Source organism: Rhinolophus sinicus, linkage group LG11 (assembly GCF_036562045.2).
Source record: "Rhinolophus sinicus isolate RSC01 linkage group LG11, ASM3656204v1, whole genome shotgun sequence".
NCBI classification, from domain to species: Eukaryota; Metazoa; Chordata; class Mammalia; order Chiroptera; family Rhinolophidae; genus Rhinolophus; species Rhinolophus sinicus.
The window spans coordinates 70530423-70547801 of NC_133760.1; positions in this window are offsets into that span (position 1 = coordinate 70530423).

Sequence of the window (17379 nt, forward strand, 5' to 3'; positions counted from 1 at the left end):
GAATCACAGTTTGAAATTGTTGATCTAGACTAAAAGTCCAACATAGAATTTTCATGTAGATTCAAATGTATAAAAAATTAGGCTACATTTTAAAATTCTACAACACTTGTCTACATCTATACAGACTGTGCCTCTTAGTCTGTACTTTTTCAACACTAAAACTAGATAATTTCCCAGCCTTGCTATTTACTGACTTTGTTCATCTATTCTCTTCATCACAGCTGAGCCAGAACATATGTCTGAAAATAAAAATGTCTTTGACAGTAAGTCAAAGACACACATTGATATTTAGTGGACAACACATGGCCCCCTCAGTCATAATACTCAGTTCTCAGCTCTGCCTCTGACAGGTTGGAGATCCTGCTCAAGCCACAGCGCTGATTCTCAGTTTCCTCAGTGTAGAAAGAGGAAGATGAGCAGAGGAACTTTAAGGCTCCTTCTAGGGTTCGCTTTGGCAGCGCTGAAATGATATGAAATGACATACATGACAATAAGGAAAAGAGAGAGCAAAGTATGTTTTACAGGCTTTGTGTTGAACATCAGTATCTAAGCCTTGTCTCCTTTCTGTAGCCCATCGTGTTCATTTTGTTAAGACAATAGACGATATTCCAGACTCATATCTTACTCGTAGTTCTGAGCAGACATTTTTCTTAAACGGTAAGTGGTTAAAATAAAATTTGCCGACTAGTAGATTTACATCCTTCTCCACATTACAACAAAGAGAGGAGAATTACTTACGAGTGTTTTCCAATTAAAGCTTATTGTTTTCTGGAACTCTGGAGACACCTATATTTCTTGCTGCTAAGTATAACGTCAAACTTGTGGATCAGTGAAATAATTTTCCTTCAGCTTCAACAATTTTCATAGGAGGCCTGGCATTTAATAGCGAATATGTTCTAATCCTTTCAAAGAGGATTAATACTTAAGAAATGCGAAGAACTTCTATATTATAGAAGATAAAGGCCTTATCAAAGGATATCCTACTTTAAACCTGGAAGCCCCAAGAGCCAATGCAAAGACATACATGAAAATTGAGATCATCTGCATAGAATTCATCGATTCCAGGGAAAGGTAACCCTCAAGTACAACGCATCATCCAAATCCTCATATATTTTCTTTAAAATCAAAAAGGGTACAAGTACAGGGGGTTTTCCTAACACTTTATTTTTACTCTCCTTTGATAGATGGATGGCCTGACATGACATATCAAGTATGATAAATCATGTAAATGAACAGAGACTAGAGTACAGGCCTTATCTATGCAACACAGGCATAAAAGTGAAAAACTCATCTCTACACTGCCGATATGCAAATACAGAAGTTAAACTGGGATTGTTCCCTGACACCAGGCCTATCAGGGGCAGGGGTGTTGGTGTTTATTTTTGTTGGTTTTAATTGAAAAGGCCACATCCATTTGTCCAAATGACATTTACTCTATAGAAAGCCATGATATTTTGGCACCATGCAGCCTCAGCCTAAGAGAAACGAATGGCTCAGAGAATAAAATTAAGAGGACATTTCATAGATTCAGCAGAAAACGTACATGCTGGCCAGCAGGGGAAAAGCCCGAGGCAACCCAAACCTAAAAGACCTCCAACAGACTTGTTCATTTTGGAAGAATAATTGCAAATGGAAAATGTTTCCCAAACCCAAGGTCACAGTTTATTTTGTTAATAGGGAATTAGAGAATTCTGGGAGCCTAAGCTACACTAGTTAGATGGGGAAACCATTGCATGTTAGGATGGAGAAAGCATTCTCAGCTGTGCATGGATAGAGATGCTAGTGGTGGCACACAGTGGATGGATGGCCACGATCCCAGAAGGAGGCCGGAGACATCTCTGGGTTGAAAAGGTCTGAGACCTCAGACAGCAATTGAAGGAAGAAGGTGTAAAACTAGCAATGGCCAGGAATGGGTTGGGTGAGAGAAGCTTGCCAAAAATGAAGTGATCTTTAGAGGATATTTAGCAAACTTCCAGAAAAAAAAATCAAATCTTTCGCATCTCCATCTCATTAGTCAGCTGTGCAAAATATCTCAATCAAGGTTAATAATGGAACTGAATTTAGCATTAGGATTTTAGAAGAAAGCATTTTACCTTAAAGCAATAGAAATGTTTTAAATGTATACTTGGATTTTCAATTTTTGCTCTCCATAATTGGTAAGCAAAGAGAGCTAATATGCATAAAGTTTTTTTTTATTAAAGCATTAGATTATAATGGCAAAATAATTTCTTAGGAAACAAAAACTCTCTCACACTTAACCCAGTAGTAATCTCAACATTTCAGAATTCTCTGTGACACTTACAGAAGCATGAAGAGGAAGTTTGGGGTTTAGGGTGGAGGTAAGGGGTAGCACAAAATATATTATTATACTATCTCCCATATGTCATATCATCTATTATAGTTATATCCTATGTTATATAATATGTTATATGTATGCAGACACTTCTCTGTTTATATTTCAGTTAAAACATGAGACGTATACTTCGGAAATAAAAGCTGGCAGATTTTTCTCCATTGGAGCACCCAGAGCTGAGCTGTGATTTAATAAGCTAGCATGTCTGATATCTAACTAATGCATTTTGATAGAAGGAAATAACCTTCAGGGTCTCAGAGAAGTTTTCAAAGGGAAAAGTGTTTTTCACCAGAAACATAATATTAACTTAGAAATGATCTGTAACACCTGTCATTCATCTGCGCTTGGGGAAAAACTAAAAAGTTAGGCAATAAACGTGTAAAGCCTGTGCTGCATGGAAATGACATGTGTGCTCAGCTAAGAAAAGAGGCAGGAGGCCCTTCAAGTGCTGACAGGAGGGCAGAGGGCAGACAAACGGACGTCGTCATAAGGAGAAACACCCAGGAGGCTGCACTCAGTAAGCGCTGAAAATACCAAGTACAGAGAGAGAGAGCGAGAGAGCGAGAGCGAGAGCGAGAGAGAGAGAGAGAGAGAGAGCTAAGAACATTTCCTTATACGCGTACAGTACTTTAAACATATCATTTCATTTGAGCTTAAAAAAAAATTAGCTAAAATGAAGTTATGATCTCCTTTGTACTAATGAAGAAATTTTGGCTCAAAGAAGTTAAGTGATTTGTCCAAATTCACACAATTTAAAAAGTCGAAATGCCGAGGATTGGTGTATCCAGTGTTTAAGAATATTCAATCTTTCAAAAGCCCAAAGCTCTTTGTACTAAGCCATATATTAATATGAAATATTAGTCTTCTTGAAGGTCTTTTTAATTAATGAAATGAAATTCTTGGAATTTCCGTTTTGAAAGGAATGCCTTTTCTTTCTCTGGGGTCTGTGAGGAGGGATTGTTCCTAAGCACCTCACACCTCTGTCATTCCTTTGCTGCCTCTTCAGCAGGTGACAGATTTCTGATTAGAAAGCAGACCTGGAGGTAGAAAGCTCAAGTTCAGCCATATGGTCAGGACAGCTACGTGAGGCAACTTCCTTGTGTAGCCAGGCCGGTAACTAGCGGTACATCTGCCAGATTCTGGGTTTCAGTTAACAGGCCAAGCTGATGGTCATGCTAAGCCATCTCTGCGACTTTGATTCTATTATTCACAGGGGAATTATTTCAGACTCAGTTTCTACTTTGTCTTGTTTCTCAAGTTGTTAATCCGAAATGGAAGAGAGGGATGCCATTTGTGGAAGACCTTCTCAGAAACCCCAGTGCTCCCAATAATGCTTTCATTCTAAGCATCAGTGCCATTAATATTTTAGATCCAGATATCAGGTTCTTGTAATAGTGGATTGAGTAATTTGGTCCAAACTCTGAGTAGAAAGGCTCATTGGCATACTATTTTTTTCTTTAGTCTTCTTGAAGAGTTAAAATAGAGAAGCATTGCCCAGAGGCTTAGAAGAAGTTTGGAGCTGCTTTTTTCCCTTGCAGATTCCAAAAGAAAAGTCAGAGTAAATAAGAAACTGAATTGTACGTTGTGAAGGCCTTCTCAGAATAGAAGTATCAAAATTAGAGTTCAAAGCTTTAAGAACTGAAGGGAGGGACCAAGAGACTGCACCCTAAGAGTTAATGTAAGTCAGAAGCAGTTAGGCTGTTGTGTAGATTGTGGCTGAGATTTGAATCACTACAATTTTTGAAATAGAATTGAAGTGATTCTGCATTGCTTAGAGCCAGCCCCCAGATACCTGGAAGAAGCAAACATAAATCTGTTCTGAAGAGAGATAGCATCACGTTATAAACCTTACATTATTTTGACAAACAACTTTGCAATTTTAAGTCCCAACACAATCGAAAAAAAAAAGAAAAAGCATGGAACAAATTGACAAAACAACAACAAAAAGAAAATGGGCAAAATTATGAATTGGCAATTAACAAAAGAACATATCTGAATGGCCAGTAATTATGAAAGTATACTCAAAATATCTAGTAAAGGGTAAAATATGAATTAAAAATGAGATAACACATTCATCCATTGGATTGATAGACATTTTTAAAGGGCATTTCTCTGTTCACAGGGAAAATCAGTATACGGGGAAAAAAAAACTTAAGTTAGAAATGTTAAGTTCTACAGCCTTTTCTGGAAAAGAATTTTTTAATATCTATTAAAATTGAAAATGTGTTTACTGCTTGAATCAGCCCATTCATGGGGACATTATCCTATAGAAATAAAATTATCAGTATATAAGGACATCTATTAAGTGTGCTTGTTGATCTGTTGTTCTTAGTGGCAAAAAAAAAAAAAAAAAAGATTATAATTCCTATGGCACATATCTAAATAGCCAGCAATCATGAAAACATGCTCAAAAATCTCTAGTCAACATCAAAATTACAACTAAATTATAGAGCAACCACTCTGAGCACCCCCTGAGCACTAGCTGAACAAAACTCTTAAAATTAAGGATGTAAAGAAGAAGCCACATGGAGACTGGATGTGAGCAGCGTGTGAATGGAGACCTCTGTCTACTTCACCTGCTGCTGTGCCCTGGGGTCCGGAACCAGCCAGCATGTAGTAGTGCCTGTGATGGGCACTGGGTGAATGAACACAGTAAACCACAGGCAAGAATATTTCAGAAAGCACAATACAGTTTCCTGCCCACAGTTCCCTCCACTCTCTCTGCCTCTTGACCAACCCTGGTGCTTCCCTGTGTGGTCCTGCATGGTGTGGCATGGCCCCTCCTCTGGGAACTAGGAGGTGCCCTCCTCCACACAGACCAGGATGGAGCTCTAGCCCCAGAGCTCCCCTTTGCAGCAGCAGGACCGAGGAAGAAGCAAAAGAAAGGGCCTGCTTCTCTCTCTGAGGAAATATCCTGGAAGTTATACAAATGGCTTCCCTCCCCATCCTAGAGGGAGAGCCTGGTCACATTCCCAGCATAGCTGCAGGGGAGGCTGGGAGCTCTGTTGTCTTGTGTAGCCATGTGCCTAGCTGTAAGTCAGGTATTCTGTTACTCTGAGAAGTGGACAAGGCTATTGGGAGCCATCTGGACGTCTCTTCTAATGTTCACCCCTACCACCCAGCCACTCCCTAAACTGAGTGTATGTTTTATGAAAGATTGAAAAAAAAAAAACAAAAAAACAAATAAATAAAAAAAATTCTAGTCAATGGAGAAATGTATCAACTTACTAAGCCAGAAAGTTATTTCCCAGAATTCTCTTTCCTGTATGGTTGGACATTAGTATGGGCCACAGGACAATTTCCCCAAGATTCGAAAGCCAGAGGTGAAGCCTTGTTCATTACCTTCTGAAGTTCTACATAGGTGGTCAGATACCATTGCAGCTTGCACGTGGGTGTTGCTGCTCTGTTGGCTCACCTTGCAGGCCTGGGGCAGCCACCAGAGCCACATCTACTTAACTCCCATGGAATCTCTTCTTGAGCTTCTCTGAGGCCTGGGACAGGCACTCGTACAACCCCATGGTGAAGGGTACTGTTTTTTCTTCTAGTCAAACGCATAGTCAAGGTTAAAGGCAGTGAAAAGCAGATATGGCTTCCAGTTTGACCTCAGTGATTCTAGATGTCTTCACAGTTGCCAATGTTTCCTTACTCTCCCCTAATTCACTGTCAGCATTTCTTCCTACCTGCTGGCTCTCTGTCCTACCTCAACTTCACACTCACCATCTGCAGAAGTAACAGCTTGCTGTTAACTTCTGCACCAGCTCCCCAAAATGCATTGAGTCTAATCTCTATAATAAATCCCTTTCTTCCCATCAGTTGTGGCCATTCTGCTTCTCTGATCAAACTAACTGATACAACTCCCATTAATAAGAAAGTGGCAGAACGTAAAGCAACTGCAAAACAATGATAACAGTTAAGTCTATGCAAAATTATGGTTGTATAAAGAAATTAATTTTTTTTAAAAATTATACACAGAAGTTGAAATATTTTCTTCATATATCCCTATAGACAATCTTGTAAATGTATAACCATATAAGAGCTCTGCTAAAAGGGATGAGTTGATGAAATATCCAGTATCTCTTGTCTCCCTTTTTTCTAACTTTCCTTATCTGGATCCCTAAGGATTCAGCTAATAGGGAAAAATCCAGAGTTTGTGCGACCTTAATCGTATAAATTTGGGGATGCTTTTTTAAGGAAAACAAAACAAAATTGGGTCTTGAATGTATATGTATTAGGGAGAATATATTTTTAAACATTACAAACTTTAAAAAGCTGACAAACAACACAAATGCTACAAAACCTAGAAAAGTAATATAATATTTTTACTAATGAACTTCCTTACACACTTTCAAGTTACATTTGGGGATACATGCTCATTGATTATCTCTCTATATACTTCAATTTTATAAAATCATTTTCTATAGAGAGACTAGGAAGGCAGTTCATTTTTTTCCTCTAGCATGATTGACGGAAGTTTATTTATTATTTATTACTGATAGGTTAGCTTCACACCTCTTGTCATGTAAATTTTAAAGATTGTTGTCAAATGTGGGGAATCTTCTACCAAGTATCTTTCTTTCATATATGTGACATAAAATTTTAAGACATATACAGGCTGTAATATTTTAAGGCATATCAATTGTTATGGTGCTGTGATGACCTGAATTGACCTGTAATCTGAATTGACAGCCCTCGTAACCAATCTGTTGTTGATATCACTGAGTTCATTGGCTCACAAGGATGTAGAAGAATTCTTGGAAGCCATTTGTTCCTTCACCCTGACAGCTAAAAAACACCTATACACAATGTGACTGCAAACCAAATCAAAATAATCCCACTAAACCCAAACTTAAACATATCATCAACTTAACTTTCTCTCAGGCAGATGTCAAAAACAGTAACGCCAATGCCGCCTGCATAAGGTGAAATATGACTAGTGGAGGTCATAATTTATTCATAGAAGCTGTGGTATTGACTGTGTTCAAATATTTTGCCCTTATAAATTTTATGAAATATGTGAACACATTGCTAAGGCCCATTTTGAAGTAGCCTATGCACTTGCTGGTTTGGAATCTTAAGTTTTGCTAACTTCATGATAAAAATTCTGTCAGATATCAGCAAATTCTGATTTCCTGGAATCTGAGAACAAAGAAAATGCCTCAATTTTCCGTATTATGAGAGCAAAGCGTGATTCGTGGTCTTGGCGAAGGTGAATACTGTCTCTGTTTTATTCCATTCAGCTTTGCACTTGAAGCAAATAATAAAAAAGCTGTTTCTCTTTCATTTACACAAAACAACTCACAGGAACACAATTTGCTCTTCTCAAATCACCCTGGGTGACGGCATCTTAATTAGGAGCAGTGAGCAGATTGCTGTTTAAAGTAAAATGAAAACCAGAACACCTAGAAAGCAGACAACTTCCACTCTTTCATGGCTGACAATTACAAGGCTATCACTGCTTCACACTTAGAAGCATCACAAAGAAAGCTACAACCAACAGCCAGTCTTAGAATTCATGCTACCGCCTAATGTAAGTTGAACAATGTTATCGTGACATTCTCCTGTGGAATGGAACGTGAATATTGGAAGGATTCTGTTCAGAGCTTTATGACAGGTTGGCAACCAATTCACATAATGGAGAAGTGGTCCATTTGATTACTTAGCACTGAAATTCATTATCAATTTGTCTGGATTTTGACTTTTTATTGAAGTAGCATTTATGTGCTAAGAGTAATAAAAAATTTATCTACAGCATTTGCTAGATACCAACTGAAGATATTCTGATTCAATAAACTAGTTATGTCCTTTAAACACCTCAACAATAACAACAACAAAAGGTGACTTCACCAAATGTAATATTCTCTGTGACCTATTTAACACATACCTCTGATTTGGGGATGTTCAGGTTACAAATTAATATAAATGATTCAATGATCTCTATTGTTCTCAACTAAATTAATGTTTTATGTAAATATGTTGGAAATATTAATGTGTCAAGGAACAAATTATGGCAAGGGGAAAAAGACAAAGGATTGATATAATCAATTTCTCTTCTTCATAATTTATACAGCTATTAAGCACTAGCAAAGCTATGATTTGAACCTAGGAGTACATGGCTCTTGGAGGTCATGCTTCTAACTGTTACATTGTACCATTTATCTTAATAAACGCTTTGACTTTTAAAATTTTATTTTCAAATCCCTGCACTTGCTGTCATTGGATTTCTTGTCAATCTCCAACACACACTGTAATCTATCCACAATAAGCCATTGAACTTATGAATTTGATACCGTGGGCTTGGCCATTTATGATAAAAGACATATTTTTAAATGGGAAAGTAGATTTTTAACTACAATGAAAAATAGCTGCATGTAATTTCTACATACTGAAAATGGAAGAGAGAGATTGAGAGCATCCAGATATTCAAGATAACATAGGTAGCTAGGGATGGAACCTCACGACAGGAATCTGGTTTCCCTTTTCCTAATTAAGACCACAGCATTCCTCACTCACTCAGCAGTTTTCCTCCCATACTGTCTGTTGGTTCATCTATAATTTGCTTCCTTTTCCCCCATTGCCCATCATCAGCATGGACTGAATATAAACCTAGACTTTAAAACATGTTCCCTCATAATTTACAAATTTCAAAAATATTTAATCAATAACTAAGTGTTCCTAAATTGTCTAAATATCAAAAAGTGTTTTTTTTAGTATGTCTATATATATTTTTAAGAAAAAAAGTCTACAACGTATCACTGACATACTATTCCTTAGTAACAAAAAACAGATAAGGATAAATATAATTGGGAGACTATTATTAAACACTAATGTTCTTTGTCAAAATTGGGTCCATATGTGTGTGTGTAATTCTGTTGTAAACTAATTTGACCTTTGTTCTTGGTTGCTGGGACTCCCAGACCTTGCCCTATGCATCTCTTCATTTCGTTGGTCCTCCTGATTTGTATCCTTTGTAATGACACTGTAATCATAAGTATAGCACTTTGCTGAGTTCTGTGAGTCATTCTAGGGAATTACCAAACCTGAGGGAGTTGTGGTAACCCCCAGCCTGACACCCAATAAGTCAGAAATGTGACTGGCCTAGGGTCCCACCTGAGCTTGTGAGTGGCCCCTGAAGTGGGGGTGGTCTTGTTAAAGACTTTGCTCTTAGTCTTGTGGGATCTGACACTAACTCTGGGTGGTTAATGTCAGAACAGATTTTCAGTACACCAGGGGGAATTGGAATAGATGGAGTAGAAATAGGATGCATTCTTCATATTTTTAATCAAGAATGATTACTGCTGTGTCAGACACATAAATATTGTATAAAATCTGATTTGGAAAACGTAAGATGAATAGAAAAGCCAAGAAGAAGCGTGGTTCTAAATGTTGGTACTTGGCTGCCCACTGTTTGCGTTGTCTTACTCACTACTAGTATGTGAGTCTAAAAGTTGACGGATTCTCTTGATTTTTGAAACAATTAATTTTATAAAATTGAAAATCTCTTTCAACGTTGAGTAGCACGGTAGCTTCCAGCAAGCCCCTTACTGGTCTGGTCTTCAACAACTAGAAATTCTATAAGCCAGAATTTTGCTTTCATCTTTCCTATATAAACACAGAATCTCAAAGAGACATAGCTACTCAAAAGAGACTGGGTGTCCTAATGTTTAGATACAGTTTTTTTTTGTTTGTTTGTTTGTTTTGTTTTGTTTTTAATTTATTTTATTAAATTTATTGGGGTGACAATTGTTAGTAAAATTACATAGATTTCAGGTGTACAATTCTGTATTACATCATCTATAAATCCCATTGTGTGTTCATCACCCAGAGTCAGTTCTCCTTCCATTTACCCTCTGGCAACCACTAAACTATTATCCGTGCCAAACAAATGAGAAACGGTGTTTTTTAAAAGAAGGAATCTAGACCCATTGTTCACCTTGTGTACACATACACTGTAAGCCTGAAGAGTCTTTATTTTTTGATATGTTTAAGAACATTGACTTTTGAGTTGAAAATCTATTATGATAACAGGTAGCCAGCAACAACTTGCCAACAACAACCTGAAACTACTTGGAAAATAATTTGATACAATTTTAAGAGACTTTTATAGCCAAAATAAGCATACAAGATGTTCTAGTTTTTGTTGTCCTACTTGTTGAAATTATGATGTTTTCTCTTGTGATTAGTCTAATTAAAGAGCAATTGTTGACTGGCACTTTGTACACGTTATCATTTCCAATAATGAAAACAAATGAAAGGAAGATATTGTTAGTCCCATTTTTTAAAATAAGAAAAGAAGAATTAATAAGGCTGAGCTAGTAATGGTTGCATCAGGATTTAAACCCAGATCCCTCTGCTTCCAAGTCCATTGTTTTCACCAATTACATCATGCTGCAATGCACTTTTGTTATTTACAGTGATAAAAACCTTGGATACATGCCTAAATATGGCTTAGATTTTATATCTTTATAAAATATTTTATTCTTCATTCAATCAACATCTACTGTATGCCTATTTTCCCAGTGTTATTCTAGGCACTGAGGATACAGTATACACTAAGCTAAGAGATATTAAACACATGAACAAATAAATATAAATCAGGTGGTAATAAAAATTCTAAGAAGAAAAATAAAGCAGGATAAGGGATAGTGAGAGAGTGCTGAGATGGTGAGGAGTGGGTAATTGCTTTAGACCACATGGTCAGGGAAGGACTTTTTGATATAGTGACATTCATATAAACAGCTCAACAAATAAAACTGTGTATGCAATTATTGGACCCTAAAATGTGGCCATTTATATAAAAGCTTGAAGTTCAAATCAAGGATATCTTCCAGGAGATGGGTTCCTTTTGCTCAGAGGCAGTGGAATAGAATCAATATGAACGGGATAAATAGAACAGAAACAAAAGGAGACCAGATGCCACCCGGGAACAGGGGCATCTGATATTTGGTGTCCTTAACTTTATCCATTGCCTTGGAGAAGAGTGTGGGAGACCACAGGAAAGACGGTTAAAGATTTCTGTGGTCTTTGAAGTTTCTGAAAAGGCAGCAATAACCCAACCCAAGATTTCTGAGACCCACTCTTTCATTATGATACAATATCATCTGTTTCAAATCTCTTTGAAAAAAAATATGGGACGGGGATCACTATACAACTGCCATTTTGCTCTTTTCATATAGCAAAAAGGACAAGTTGGTGATATATTTATGTTGAATGTTTGATCATAACGAACTCCCGTGTATCACTAGATATTGAAATGTGTACTTCTTATCTTACCTTGGCGGGAGTTACTTTCTCCTTCCCCTATTTTCCTTTGCAAGAACAGGCTTTAAATGCTTTGAGACAATTAAGTCAATAAAAACATACAATGTTTCTAAAATAGGCCCAGGATATGGTGATGAAAAACATCAACAAGGTGTCTGTTCTCATGATCCAGAGAAGCGCTCACACCCGGAGCCATCACTGCCCGTTTGGAATCAACAAACACCCAGGTCCACTGACTCCAGCATCTCTAGGATGATTCTCTGACCTCCACGATGTAATCCACCCGTTTAATGTGGCCTGAAGTTCTATATGATACTTTTTATAAGACCTTCGTACCTAATCAGTGTCAATCCATTGGAGAGAAAAATCCTCGAAATTTATATATAATGCATTCATCAAATTCCCGTAAATTTGTGAAATCCACTGATTGAGAGCAGGAAACAAGTTTCACTAATCTTATTGGATGTTGGCCCTGACAAATTAGGCAACTCGTTAAATAACTGAATTTATACCCAAGAGCGAGTTTCTTAACTTTTCTGAGAGATGTTGTCAGGGCAAAAGGGGGCCTAAGAGAATAATAGGAAAAAAGCAAAGATAGAAAAAGAAGAAGATGGAATTAGTCTCTGCATGATGGGAAACATACAACCTAAACGAATTTTTTTTTCTTGAATTTCTGGAACCATTCCCATCCTTTCTTGCCAGTGTTCCCTAATTTATCAAGGCCCCTTGCTCAAAGATCAAACTGCAGCTCTTGGAAATACTTCATAACTAACCAGTTTCTGTGATCATTTTGAGCTGATATTGATGTTTTTCCTGCTTCCTTTCAAGTAAAAAATCAGGGCAGCCCTGATTTTAGCACTGGTAATGGTAACAGGGGCTACTGGAAAACAGGGACACTGAATATATACTAATTAATAAAAGCAGAGGAGATAAAGTTGGAAAGTTGGGTGAGGGAAGACTAAGACGGCTAAAATGCTCACAGGCTACAGTGTCTGGAAAGTTATAAAGTAGGGCTGGTTATGCCTGCAAGAATGTATGTAAGTATCAAAGCAATGGCAGGTGACACCATAGGAAATGTCTGCCTTGAAATTGGTCCCATTGTAGCCATTGTTTTTAATCTGACTACAAATGATATAACAAAGACAAGTGTCCCTGGCGGTGTATCAAACATTTTGTGGAGTATGACTCTCTTAGTTGAATCTGAATCTGAACAGAAGCATAATCTCCCAAAGGTTCTTCTTAACATTGATGTTTTCTTGGGAAGTTGAAAATGAATCCTGCAGCCCATATCTAATCCTCTCCTGTGAACACAAACCACTTCATCACTTTCACTATCAACCTGTTCCATTACACTTGCTTCCTCCTCTCATACTGTGCCTTGCTCTTCAACTAGGAGAGGGCAGTCCTGGGGAACCAGCCACCTCTCCACAATTGTTGCTTTGATCTAGGCACAAATGTCTTTGGTGGCTACTGCGTAGTGCAAGTAAAGGGAACAGAGACAGGCTAGCCTACGCTTTGAGTAGAGACATGCTAATCCTTCCTTCCTTCCTTCCTTCCTTCCTTCCTTCCTTCCTTCCTTCCTTCCTTCCTTCCTTCCTTCCTTCTTCCCTCCCTTTCTTTCCTTTCTTCCTTTCTTTTTACACTACATTAATTGAACAGTTACACTGTGCTAAGCTCCAGATGAAATTTTATCTAGAAAGATGATAGAAAAAGGAAAACAAACAAACAAATAATAAATCTTTGCAGCAACAATCCTATAAAGTAGGAAATAGAATTAACTTCATTGACTTACCCTCCCAAGCTGTCCCTCCTCTCCCCTCAGTTTTTATTTTCTCTTTTTGTTTCTCATCTTGCCGTCATGTCAGTTTCTCAAGTTTAAAACTTGCTATAATGTCTGATGTCCTTGAGGAGACTGGCTCAGGAGGACTCCTCCAGGATGGCACTGAGCACCTGAGGATGTCATGAAGCCTGGGCAGTGGGACACTCAGGGATCTCCTGGTGGTGGATGGAACTATGGTGGAAAGTACTAGAGGAGAGGAGGGGACATTAGCTAAAAGTAACCTTACTGGCTTCTCAATGTTGTGTTTCTCTATGTCAGGTAGCATTCTTAGTAAATCCTTTTAAATAAACCAATCCCTTTAATCTTGGCAACATCCTAATGTATTTCCATTTCATAGATGAGGAAGCCGAGACCCGGAGAAGTTAAATAATTTTCTCAAGACAAGATGGTTATACATTGAAGAGTCAGATTTCAAACCCGGGAAGTTTAGCTACAGAGCCTGGACTCTGAAAAGCATCACCCTTCTTTAACAAATATAAATTCCATAATGCTAACTTTTTCTTCACAGTAAAAAATTGTAGATGTAAAGACATCTTGAGGAGAATTAAATAAACAGAGGCATATGGTATTTACAATTACCAATTGTGGAAAGCATTTATCATGGATCACTCTGAAACTGGTTATTAAGAAGAATGTTAAGAGCCGCTCTAGCAAATCCTGCCAAGAAAATGCTAAAACCATAGAAATCAAAGAAGAGTTCTGCAGAGAAGAATAAGCTTTAGTGGGACCAAAAACACGGAGCTCAGATTCTAACACCTTTTTAAAAGAATACGGAATCTGCAGAGTAACAAACTAATGAGCCAGACTCCAAGTCTCCTTTCTCAGTTCTAAGGGGAGATGGGTGCACTGTGAATCCTGCTAAGATGTGCCACTCACTCAGATTCCTGGGGCATCTTTTGTTCCAGAACATTGGAATATGTAAAGACTCTGATCTCATTTCTTATGTGAGTGTTTTCAGTCATCTGGAAGTTAGAAGGAGTCCAGATTCAACAGATAAAATCTGTTTATAAAACAAAGTTGGCAGGAGTGGCCGGTTAGCTCAGTTGGTTAGAGGGTGGTGCTCTTAACAACAAGGTTGTAAGTTTGATCCCTACATGGGCCACTATGAGCTGTGCCCTCCACAGCTAGATTGAAACTACTATTTGACTTGGAGCTGATGGGTCCTGGAGAAGCACACTTAAATAAATAAAAAAATGATAAAGTTAAAAAAAAAAAAACAATAAAACAAAATTGGCCAGTTGGGAGCATGTGTTTCTCCAAGGTAAGCTGAATTGTAGTGAAAAATTTGCATTGAAAAAGGCCACCGCCATTTCCTCAAGTTAGTTGACAAATTAGTTGACAACACAAATCTGGGAGGATATTATAAAAAGAGGTTGTCAATCCATGTTGTAGAATTGTTAATTATAACATGTGTTATGGGCTAAATTGTGTCTCCCCAAAATTCATATGTTGGCTTAATTGTGAAAAGACGTTCCTTTTTCCCTTAAGAAGGACTATAATCTATTTTACGAATCCTTAGACTTTTGTCACTTGTTTTTTTATTCATTCAATAAAAATTTGAAGCTTATGTTCTATCAGGAACTGTGTAAAATCCCAGGGGATAATGGAAAATGAGACTAATATAATCACTGATTCACTTAATAATAATGAAGAAACATTTTGCATTGTGGTTAGGTGTGTCTCTTGAAATTTAAATGCCAGGCCCTTATCTAGTTGAGTGGCCTTGAACATGTAGCTAAAGCTCTCTATGCTTCAATATCCTTATTTTTAAAAGTAGAGATTAGGACCTACTTTGTAGTAGAATTTTCTTTTTAATGGGTTAAATAAAATAGCATATGTACAATATGTGGCAATAGTAAACAGTCAATAAATGTTATTTTTTAATTATTATCGTTGCTATTATTATTATTTATATAATAATACAGAGCCATTCTACCACTAACTGAAGTTCTAAAGTAAATAACATAAAATTATTCCAGGTATTTTAATCCCTCCTTATCCATTTTAAAGTATAAGTGTTAAAAAAAGATTTGTGAGGAAATGTCGGAAGGAGCAGTTCCCCTGGGTGGGTCTGCACTCTTCTTCAAGAAGGCAGCAAGCTGCATTGTGAGAGGCAGGAAGAGTAAGGACCAGCATTTCTTCCTTCCCTTCAGCCTAAGGAGAATATGTTTCCACGGCACCACTCGGAATTTGTTGCCTGTAATTGGGAGATTCTGTGATGCTTGGCACGCACCTGACACATGGACTAAAGAGGGAAAGGACAAGAAGAGTGTTTGGGAAATAACTAGGCTTCTCCCACCAACAGCGGGGACAACAAATGAGTGACGGTTCCTTGTGGGCTAAAAGAAAGAGAAACTGTGTGCCTGGAGCCATTTCAAATTCTGCTAGGATGACCTGAAAGGGTGATGGGGACTTCCACAAGGAGAAGGCATGCAAAGAAGATGCCCACAGAGACGCTGGCTAAGGGAGTAGTGGCCCACTAGAGAAAGAACCGGCTTTAAACATTTCCTAGAGCCAGAGAAAAAGCTAGTTCATGCCAGATTCAGTCATCAGTCAAGAAAGAACTTTTCTGTCATATCCCCTATTCTCTCCTTCCTCCCTGATCCATCCCTGGTGTGGTCTGACACAGCAGAGGGGGAGCACGGAAAGACTGCAGGATGTCTCACCTAGGGCACACGCTCAACCAACTGCAGACCCCAGAAGGAGCAGAAAGAAGAGGAAGAAATTATTCCTTGGATGGAAGATGAAACGTTCATGCAAATTAGACAAAATGCTGGATTTGTGATTTGGCAAAGCATTTAGTGCCGTACAGTAACCATAATTCTGTGTTTCCTTTTCCTTTTTCTTGCTAAGAATAATCATACAGGTCATGGACCTACTCAGTTTTCATCTAATGATAAAAAAAAAAGCTCTTCTTGATGAGTAGACCATAAAGGAGCAGCAGTCAGAGACAAAATAACTTTTCATTATGATTACAGTCCACACATCATGCTTCTTCCATTCACCTTCTACACAGTTATCAAAAGTTCCCTCCATGCTCGGCTCTGTGCTAGGTATCACATTACTACTAATAGTATTTAATATTGAGGGAGGGCACTTGGCACTATACTAAGTTCTTTACATGGACAATCTCACTTTCTCCTCACAACAACTTTATGTAGGTCCCATCATTATTACACCAATTTGCCCAAGTAGGACAATGAAATACAGACATCATGCTAGGTAATTTTCACAAGGTCACATAGTAAATTAAGTAGTTAGGATTTTATTTTATTTCTATAGCAGAGTCATTTACATCTTTGCTGTTTTCCCAAAAGGTCACTTTTCTATTTATCATTAAAGTTTTCATTCTCAGAAAGATTAGTGTCAACTTAACCAGGGCCTTACTAGCCTACCTTTTAGCAATCATTTTCCAGCAATTTCCTATTATGGGTCTAGATGTAGTCCCATAAAACTTGATCCCATTTTATCAAGGAGCTCAATGTTCTAATAAGCAAATTTGAACTGAACCCTCAGTGGATTGAGAAAAGACAGGGTTAAAGTAGAATGTCAAGAAAATACCACTTCATCTAAAGTAGAAGCGAATGAAGGAGTTTTCTTTCATCTGTGGGACATGTGTTGTGCATTCAGAGTTCAAACAAGGAACTCATACTTCATTGAGCAACAATTAGAACAGCCAAGTAAACATCTATTAAATGGTTACTGCATGGATATGGCATGTGAATAAATGACATTAAATCACTATATAATCACTGTATACTAGATATGATCACTATATAAAACAATCCTATAAGGCACATGTAGAAACACATATTTCCAAGAAAGAGGCAGTCAGTAGGGCTAAACTCCAATGGTAACTTCCTCTCGTTAACACAAAACTCTCCAACCCAAATGACACATTTAACTGAGTATTTAAAGAGAAATTTGT